The 8,847-nt window shown below is 43.5% G+C and overlaps 1 pseudogene; it reads left to right on the plus strand.

The window, feature by feature from the left end:
- The first annotated feature begins 5,856 nt into the window (after positions 1-5,856).
- Positions 5,857-8,036, plus strand: LOC123141212 (cytochrome P450 81Q32-like; annotated as a pseudogene).
- The last annotated feature ends 811 nt before the right edge of the window (positions 8,037-8,847 follow it).

Raw genomic sequence — 8,847 nt, forward strand, 5'->3', positions numbered from 1 at the left:
GGAGGCGGAGGGATCGTGAGAGGGCAGTGAGAAGGCGGGGCAGGCTGACGACCGGCTATAGACCAGGAGCCAGAGGGGATCGGTTCGGTAAGGCAACTTGATACTGGTGGGGGACGAGAAGTATCGAGGATAAACGTGACATGACTCCTTTACGATGGGCGTCGATTACGAAACAGCTTTACCTAGCGCAAGTAGCGTTTTGGGGTTATGCTGTAATCGGGTGACGGATGAAAATCACCCAACCAATCACCTTCTATGTTGTTGTTAATATTTTTTTCCACCTATCAATGAAAAGATACACAAGCTTTACTAATCTGCAAAAAAGGATAAAAACCTGAATCAATCGATTATCTCAACTACAAAAATGACTCGATTGGTCCACTACGAAACACTCTAAGTATGGGGCGTGCATGCCTTGACCTTTTTCACTTTTTAAATGTTCCATTTTTCCCTTTTTACATATTTCAAAATGTTGTACCAAATATATATTTCACAAAATACATTGTTTTACAAATTTTCTAAAACAATCATGTATTAAAATATTTCTTTGGTATTTAAAAATGTTATCATGTACTAATTATTTTTTGTAGCATATCTCAAAACGGTACACAGTGAATTAAAATACTATTCGTTGAATTAGAAAAATATTAATTGAGAAATTTAGAAATCACCGGGTATTAGTGATATGAACATTTTAAAAATATATGATGAATAATTTTTAGTACAGGATAAACATTTTCAATACAAAGAGGACATTTTTCAAATACTATATGAACATGATGAACATTTTTAATATATAATGGACATTTTAAAAACACAGAATAATTTTCTAAACAGCTAAATATTTTTAATACAACGTTAATATCTTTAGAATATGCAATGAACAATTTCTGGTACATGCATGATGAATGTTTTAAAAATACACGTTAAAGATTTTTAATACACAATGAAATTTTTTCTTAATGCGCAATGAACATTTTATAATACAAAATGAATATTTTTAAAACACATGATGAACATTATTAATACACAATCAACATTTTCCATGAAAGATAACCATTTTGAATACACAATTAACCTTTTTAATGCATGGCGAACATACACAATGGACTTTTTTAATGCACGACAGTTTATAAATACATGATAAAAAATGAATCAAACGAGAAGGAATGGAAACGAAACAAACATGAAAAAGGAGAATGAAATAAAGAAAACAAAAATAGAAAAGGTGAAAGCAAAAAATATAAAAAAAATACACTAGAAAATATAGGACACGAAAATACCCCGTGGTAAATCGTACAGGAAAAATAGACGAGAAAAATATGGAACCAAATCAATTATCTGCGCTTACTGGGTCATGGCCCAGATCGCTAGAGCCAGAGGCATGCGCGGAGTAGCCATTACAGTCAGTCATATAATGTGTCTCAAAAAAAAGTCAGCAATATATAACATTTGCGGAAAATTCTGAAATCAGTAATTAAGGGGTACCACTTGCAAAGATCACTCTCATTTTCTCTGATGTTGAGAAGTGGCGCACTGCATGTGTGCCATTTGTCGCAATCTCGGAGTTTTTTTTCCGTAAATTCGTTTTTTTTAATGTTTTATGTCTTAAACTATGCGTCCAAATTACGAACAGTTTCACCGTTGGATTTCTCGCCCCGAGAACTTCGAAACTAGATCCCATTTAATAAGTTTCCGAACTCGGAAAAAAGCCCGAAACTCGGGACCAGAGTTGTGCTTATTTCACCTTTTTGGAAAGCATAGTTGCGCTTTGCCCTTCTTGGAAAGCATACTTGCACTTCTTATGGTAAAAAGCATTGCTTGCCAAAAAGACAAAAAAAAAAGGCAAAAAAGGAAACAACAAGCAAATCCGACCCCCCAACTCCCCTTGGAAAATTCAGAAAACGCGTGCAAAAACAAATGTGTCCCCGTGGGGTACGCCCATCGTGCGACACATGGCGGCAGCTGGGCTTCGCACAGAGCTCTCACCCAAGTGTAGGAGCTGGACCGACCCACTTTTTTTTGTTCTTTTTCTTTTTTCTATTTCTTTTTATTTCCTTTTTCTTTATTTTTAAAATTTTTCTTTTGCAAGTTCATTTTTCGTTTTGTTTATTTTTCAATTTTCCAAATTGTTCTGATATTTCAAAAAATGTTCGTGCTTTTTACAAATTTTAAAATGTTATAAGAAATTTTACCTTTTTTAAAAACTCACAAATTTATAAAATTTTCTAGATATTTATAAAAATGTGCGCATATCCAAAAAATTGTTTAGAAGTCCAAAAAACCTTATTTTTAAAAGCTGTTCAAATTACCAAAAAAATCTCATTTAAATATTTTATCCCTAATGCAGATCAATTATTGGAAATTTAAATGATAATCACATTTTTCTCTAGGAAATAAATTTAAAATAGCGCTACAGTGACGTGCTGCTAATGGGCCTGCCCAGTCAGAGTCGTTTGTGTGTGTCGTGCTGTAACGAGCAACATATAGAAGGTCCCAACATTTACGTACCCTTTCGGGTTTTGGGCCTGCTTACTTAGGTCATTTTCTCAACTCAAAAAAAACTTAGGTCATTTTATCGTGATTTTTTCCTTCAGCCACTTCGTTTTTCAGCAGTTTCCTTTTTTTTTTCTCTTGGGTTTCCAGCTGACTAGGTTTTTCTAGGTTTCTGTCTTGTTGTCTTTTCCATCACTTCCTTTTTTATATTATTGTATGTTTTTTATTTTATGTGTTATTTTTTCCTTTATCTAAAATAATGATTTTTGTAGAGAAATTCTTGAATATTTCTTAAAACATTCATGATTACGTTCAAATTCGTAACATTTTTTAAAATTCACATACAGCTTACGAAATTGATGAACATTTATTGAAAATATGGAACATTTACTAAATATGAAGATTTGTTAAAAATTACTGAACAATTTTTAAAAATCCATGTAGATTTTTTAGTTGCAAGAATATTTTTTCAAATTCATGTGCTTTTTTACCCTTTTGTCAAATTTGTTAAATGAATAATTTATTGTCAAAATCCCAATAAAAACACAATGATGGGCATAAACTATCTATTGTTCCAACCCTTGTCCAGTGATGCGCGTTTTCGCTTATATTCCATGTGTTGCGCGTGGAATAGGAGGACTCAATGACAATGCCTCAGCTTGGCATGATGCCAACCAAGCTTGGGGCAACGACGCGACCTTGGGCACGGGGTGACGAGTAGAGAGCTCGGGACGAAGGCTAGAGAGCTTGTGCCCTAGGCGATGACGGGGAGCTCGACAGATAGACGAGGCTGCATAAACTTTGCCTCCATTGTCTCGCCATCATTATCATCCTCGTTGACGACCTCGGCCATGGATCCATCGCTGATGATGCATGTCAAGGGAAGGTACCCGACAAAGCTAGGGTTTGTGTGACACACTTTGCGACACAGAGACCTTTCTATACTAGGCATGAATGCAATTGTCCTCCAAGCTTAGCCCCTATCCATATCTAGCTTGGCTCCTCTTTGATTATCGGTCAACATGAACACCGTTACTGCTAAGCATCGCTAACTCTTTGATCAGCGCAAAAGAAGGGTAGCTATCTTCCTTAGAAAATGTATGAGAAAGTGGTATCTTGGTATAGATATGCGACATGAAGATGTATGAACCACTAATGTTATGTTTGGTAATTTGTTAATCTAGTCATCGCATTTTAAATTAGGTATATGTCACACACAGATACTATGTTGATACGTGCATACAATATAAAATATTCGGTGAAATAGCCACTAGTTTGGGTTGTTATCATTAAATCAACAAATAAACAACCTCTGATCGCACCTCAGACAACAAGTTTACCAAATGGCTACAATGCTCAGAAACAGGTTCCCTGCACAACAACTTCTCTCAGCAGATAACCGATGGCCTGCACTTTTTTGTAGGACATGGCCCAACCAAACACCCTCTATGAATGTTATTGTGCGGCCATCATGACCAATGGAGCTCACGCAGGAAGAATGTGGTTGTATGCACTGGCGGAGCTACGTGTTGATAAAATCGGCCGTAGCCCGCCCAGCTCATAGCAATTACAGTGAAGATTTGAGAGTAAACTCAGTCATGAGCTTTAAAATTATGGGTCTTCCTTTGTACCGGCCCGCCCTTGTTTTCTACCGTAGCTCCGCCACTGGTTGTATGATACCGCGGGTTATTGATCCTGATCTTTTGTATTTTTTGTGTGTGTCGGCCTTTTGTATTTTCTGTGCATTTTTTCCTGATCCGTGAGTGGTGGCGGGGATAGAGGTGTCAAATTTGTTTTCCAAGTTCTTCTCTCATTTCCTTCTTTTGTGCTTTTGGTCTTCTTATGTGAAATTGTAACAACGATACAAACGTTTGATAGTCGGTCTTGAAAAGGTTGTGAGCCTGGTTACAATGTGTTCAATGATTGTATGTTCCCACCTATTGTGGTTGGTGGACAATGTGGCTCATCAAAATGCTTGGGGTCATTGTTGCTTGAACATACTAATTTGATCTTCCGTAATCTCTTCACCCAATAGGCAGATGAATGTTGAGATAAACAATGTGAAGTTACAATAGTTTCGTTTTGAGTTGATCTAGTGGATCACAATTAATGTCTCATCTACTATGTCCTTCTTCTAAAAGATCTTATCCGCTAGTCAAAGAACTAGAAAATTAGTTCCGAAAATGTGTTATCCACCAAACATTTTGACAAATAACAAACCCAAAGGCAGCAAAATAGCAATCTAGACAAACATTTGGTAAAAGCAAAAGCTTGACTCCCAGTTTTACATACAAGTCCCCATAATAAAAATCCATTGGAAACAATGCGGCAAATGATCAGAAAAGCATTAAGCACCTATGCTCATATTCCATTGGCATTCCGGCAAGGACTATAATATCAAGATCATCTAGACAATGGGAATCAATCCCTAAGTTGCTAAGATTCGATTGGGTGCTCATCTTTTATTCACACATCCATAAATACATATGTCTTATAGTGTCCAACAGTTTCTTTTAAAATCACAACAACTAACTATTTTCATTCTCTTAATGAAACAGTAAATAAACAAATCACATAGTTCTTATAGTCTCCAACAGTTTCTTAAAAAACACAACAACCAGCTATTTTCAATCTCTTACTGAAGCAAAATAAACATAAATAAACAACATAGTTCTTATTGTGTAAGTTTCTCTAAAATTGACAACAACAACATAATGGAACAAAAATATAAAATTGCTAGTGTAATTTTATATTTCAATAAACATATTTTCTTGAGAAACACAGTATAAACACATATATTCACATACATGCACATATACTCATGTTCATAAACGCTCTCACGTACCCCTAACCCTATGAGCACCTTCGGGAGACCGAGCCGGTGGGTCTTGAGGTTGACGAAGACACCACAGACACCTCGCTATTGACGGAAACGTCGAAAGAACACTCTGCCTTTATGAGACACACAAGTTTCAAACCTGTGGTCTGGTTCCTGGTGAGCTGGGAGTACAACCATCCTCCTAACCAACCAATCACATATTGGTCCTCTGGTAAACATATTTAAAAACCACGAGTGGGAGTGAAACGACGATGACAGGAAATTTACCGTTTCTATTACGGCAATGGTGGGCTTCAGCGGAAAAACAGTATGACAAACTAGCGCGAATAAGACACCCCATAGTTGATTAACAAAACAGTTATCCAGTCGCTAAGTCGCTAGGGATATAGATTGCCTGGCGTAGGCAGACGGTATCGCTCATGACGTGAGACGTAAGTCTTTGGTCATGCTTGAGGTTTAGAAGGACTAGAGCGCGAGTCTCACGAATTACTGTAAGCAACACACCAATAGTGGCTCTTTCCATACAAAATGTACTCCTGGTACCGAGTGGATTGGCTGCCTGATTTATTTAGTCATTTGCTAGTTTATCTTATTGTTTTGGTTCATTGGACTTTTGAAGTTCTAGTTTTGTTCGCATTTGAGCTGACGATTTCTTGAAGAATCGTTATGAAGCAACGTGCGTGGTACTAGCACTATATAGCAAGCGCGTGCCGATCGAGGATTTTCAGGGCAATGCCAATGCTAGCCATGGACGCGGCCACCGGCATGGACAGCGGCGGCGTTCTCCTGCTCCTTCTCGACCTGCTCGCCGGTGTCGTCGCGACTTTCGTTCGATCGCGTCGGTCGTCGGGTGATGGTGGAACCGCACCGAGTCCCACCGTCGCTCCCGCTGCTGGGCCACCTCCACCTGATCAAGAAGCCGCTGCACCGCTCGCTGGCCACGCTGACCGCCTCGGCGCACGGCGGGGCCTTGAGGCCGCTCGTATCGCTGAGGCTGGGGTCGCGCCCGGCGCTCATCGTGTCGACGCATGCCGCCGCCGAGGAGTGCTTCACGGCGCACGACGCCGCCCTGGCGGGACGGCCGCGGCTGCTCGTGGGGAAGCACCTCGGCTACAACTACACGGCGCTCACCTGGGCCTCCCACAGCGCCCACTCGGGTGTCCTGCGTCGGTTCCTCGCCGGCAAGCTCTTCTCGGCGCCCCGCCTCGATGAACGCACGGCCGACCGCCGTGCCGAGGTCACGTCCCTCGTGAACAATCTGCTCCAGGACGCAGCGGAGGCAGCAGGCGGCGGCGGCGCGGCGGTCACCCTCCGTCCTAGGCTCTTTGAGCTGGTGCTGAACGTGATGCTGCGCGCGGTGACCGCGCACGGGCACTCCGGCGACTTGGGCAGGTTCCAGGAGTTCGTCGAGGAGTCATTTAAGGTGTTCGGCGCGCCCAGCGTTGGGGACTTCTTCCCGGCACTGCGGTGGGTCGACCGCCTACACGGCATCGACGCGGCGCATGCGAGGCGTGATGCGTTCGTCGGAGGCCTCGTCGACGACCACAGACGAAGGCGCAGCAAGGCCGGTGGTGGGCACAACACGACCAGCGTCATCGACGAGCTCTTGGCGCTACAAGAAGCCGATCCCGAGTACTACACTGACAACGTCCTCAAAGGCATCGTCTTGGTGAGTAGTAGCACCGCAATTGCTTCATCCAACATGAATATTGCTTCAACTTAATTTCCAACCAACCAATCCAGGTACTGTTCAGCACCGGGACAGACACGACGGCGCTGACCATAGAGTGGACGATGGCGCTGCTCCTGACGCACCCGGAGGCGCTGCAGAGGGCGAGGGACGAGATAGACGCCAACGTCGGCACGGGACGGCTCGTCCAGGAGTCCGACATGGCTAGCCTCCCCTACCTGCAACGCGTCGTGAAGGAGAGCCTCCGGTTGTGCCCCGTCGGCCCGCTCATCCCGGCGCACGAGGCCATGGAGGACTGCACGGTGGGCGGCTTCAGGGTCCGGCGCGGCACCATGATCCTCGTGAACTCGTGGGCAATCAACCGGGACGCCGACCTCTGGGACTCCCCGACAGAGTTCATGCCGGAGAGGTTCTTGGACACGGCTAAGCCCGCGCCCATGATGCCGTTCGGGCTTGGCCGGAGGCGGTGCCCCGCGGAAGGGCTGGCGATGCGCCTTCTTGGCTTGGCACTCGCGGCGCTCGTCCAGTGCTTCGAGTGGGATGCCGGGGAAGGTCGTGCCTGTTGGAATGTTGATCCCGGCTTGTAACTAACTGAGAGATAAGGGGGAGTCAATCCCACATACGCACCATGATCGGAGGTGCACCAACGTGTTAGTTTCGGTCCCTGTTCCCTAGCACCCCACGTATAAGAAGGAGGTACTCGTTCCCTGGACGGGATGACGATAACGTACAGGTAAGGCACCCAGAAAAACCTCAACTACCGATCCTAAAAAAGGGGCTAAAGGGATCAGAAGACCGTCTCCACCGCCGGCCACCGCAGGGTTGTGCCGGCGGCTTCCAGCTGCCATCTACGTGACCTGCTGCTGCCCATCTTCCCCAACAATTCTCACGGGTCACATAAGGGCTGCACCAAGCAGGCAGGATGCAGGAGGTTTCCCTCAGTACTTGTAAGAAATCTCACAAACCCATCTTTGTTAATCTGTTTTAGGTGGCCTAATGCTAGGCACAAGATCAGTTAGGCCTTGTACAATGAAAGATGCTTAGGAAGGTGCTTAGAAAAATAAACCGGGTTTATCTGAAGCACCGATGCCTATTTCTATAGGAGAGACGCTTAGTTAAGCGTCTATCCTGTACAAATAAGCACCGGTGCTTAAAAAAACCCTGATTTATTTCTTTAAGCATCTCTTCTAAGCTCCTCCCATTGTACAAGGCCTTACATGTCATGTCTAAAGTTTATTCCTAACAGTGTCATTGACATGGCCGAAGGTGCCGGTCTAAGCATGCCAATGACCACACCGTTGGCTCTTGTGTGCCGGCCCCGGGAATTTGTCAAGGGCTTGCTCTCTGCTTCCACTTGATGTATCACATATGGAGTAAGGGCAGGTTTCTTTAATTATGAAGGGAAAATAAATAAATGATCTGATGTGAATCCTATGTTAGGGCATCTCACGCCATCCCCTGAAATGTAAGAGCCGACCATCCAATGATATTTCCTAAATGTCCCGTCAGGTCCGATCAATTTCATTTCAAATACATATCAATATAAGAGCAAGTTAAATTGTGGCTTACATAGCACCCGGTCACAATCAAAAAGGGACGGATATTCATAGTTTTTGCATGCGCATGTTCACAAAAGTCCATGTAGAAAAAGGGGAATTTTTGCCCTGCTAACCGGCTATCCGAGCCTTCTCGATCACACTGCCGCCGCCTCCTCCCCACCATTCGGCTCCTTCTTGGTCGCCTCCTTCTTGACCGCCTCCATCTCGTCCGCCAAGCGCTTCAACATCTTGACATGGATGGCGTGCACGATCGTCTTCGTATC

The sequence above is a fragment of the Triticum aestivum genome, chromosome 6D (genome assembly GCF_018294505.1).
Source record: "Triticum aestivum cultivar Chinese Spring chromosome 6D, IWGSC CS RefSeq v2.1, whole genome shotgun sequence".
Taxonomy (NCBI): Eukaryota; Viridiplantae; Streptophyta; class Magnoliopsida; order Poales; family Poaceae; genus Triticum; species Triticum aestivum.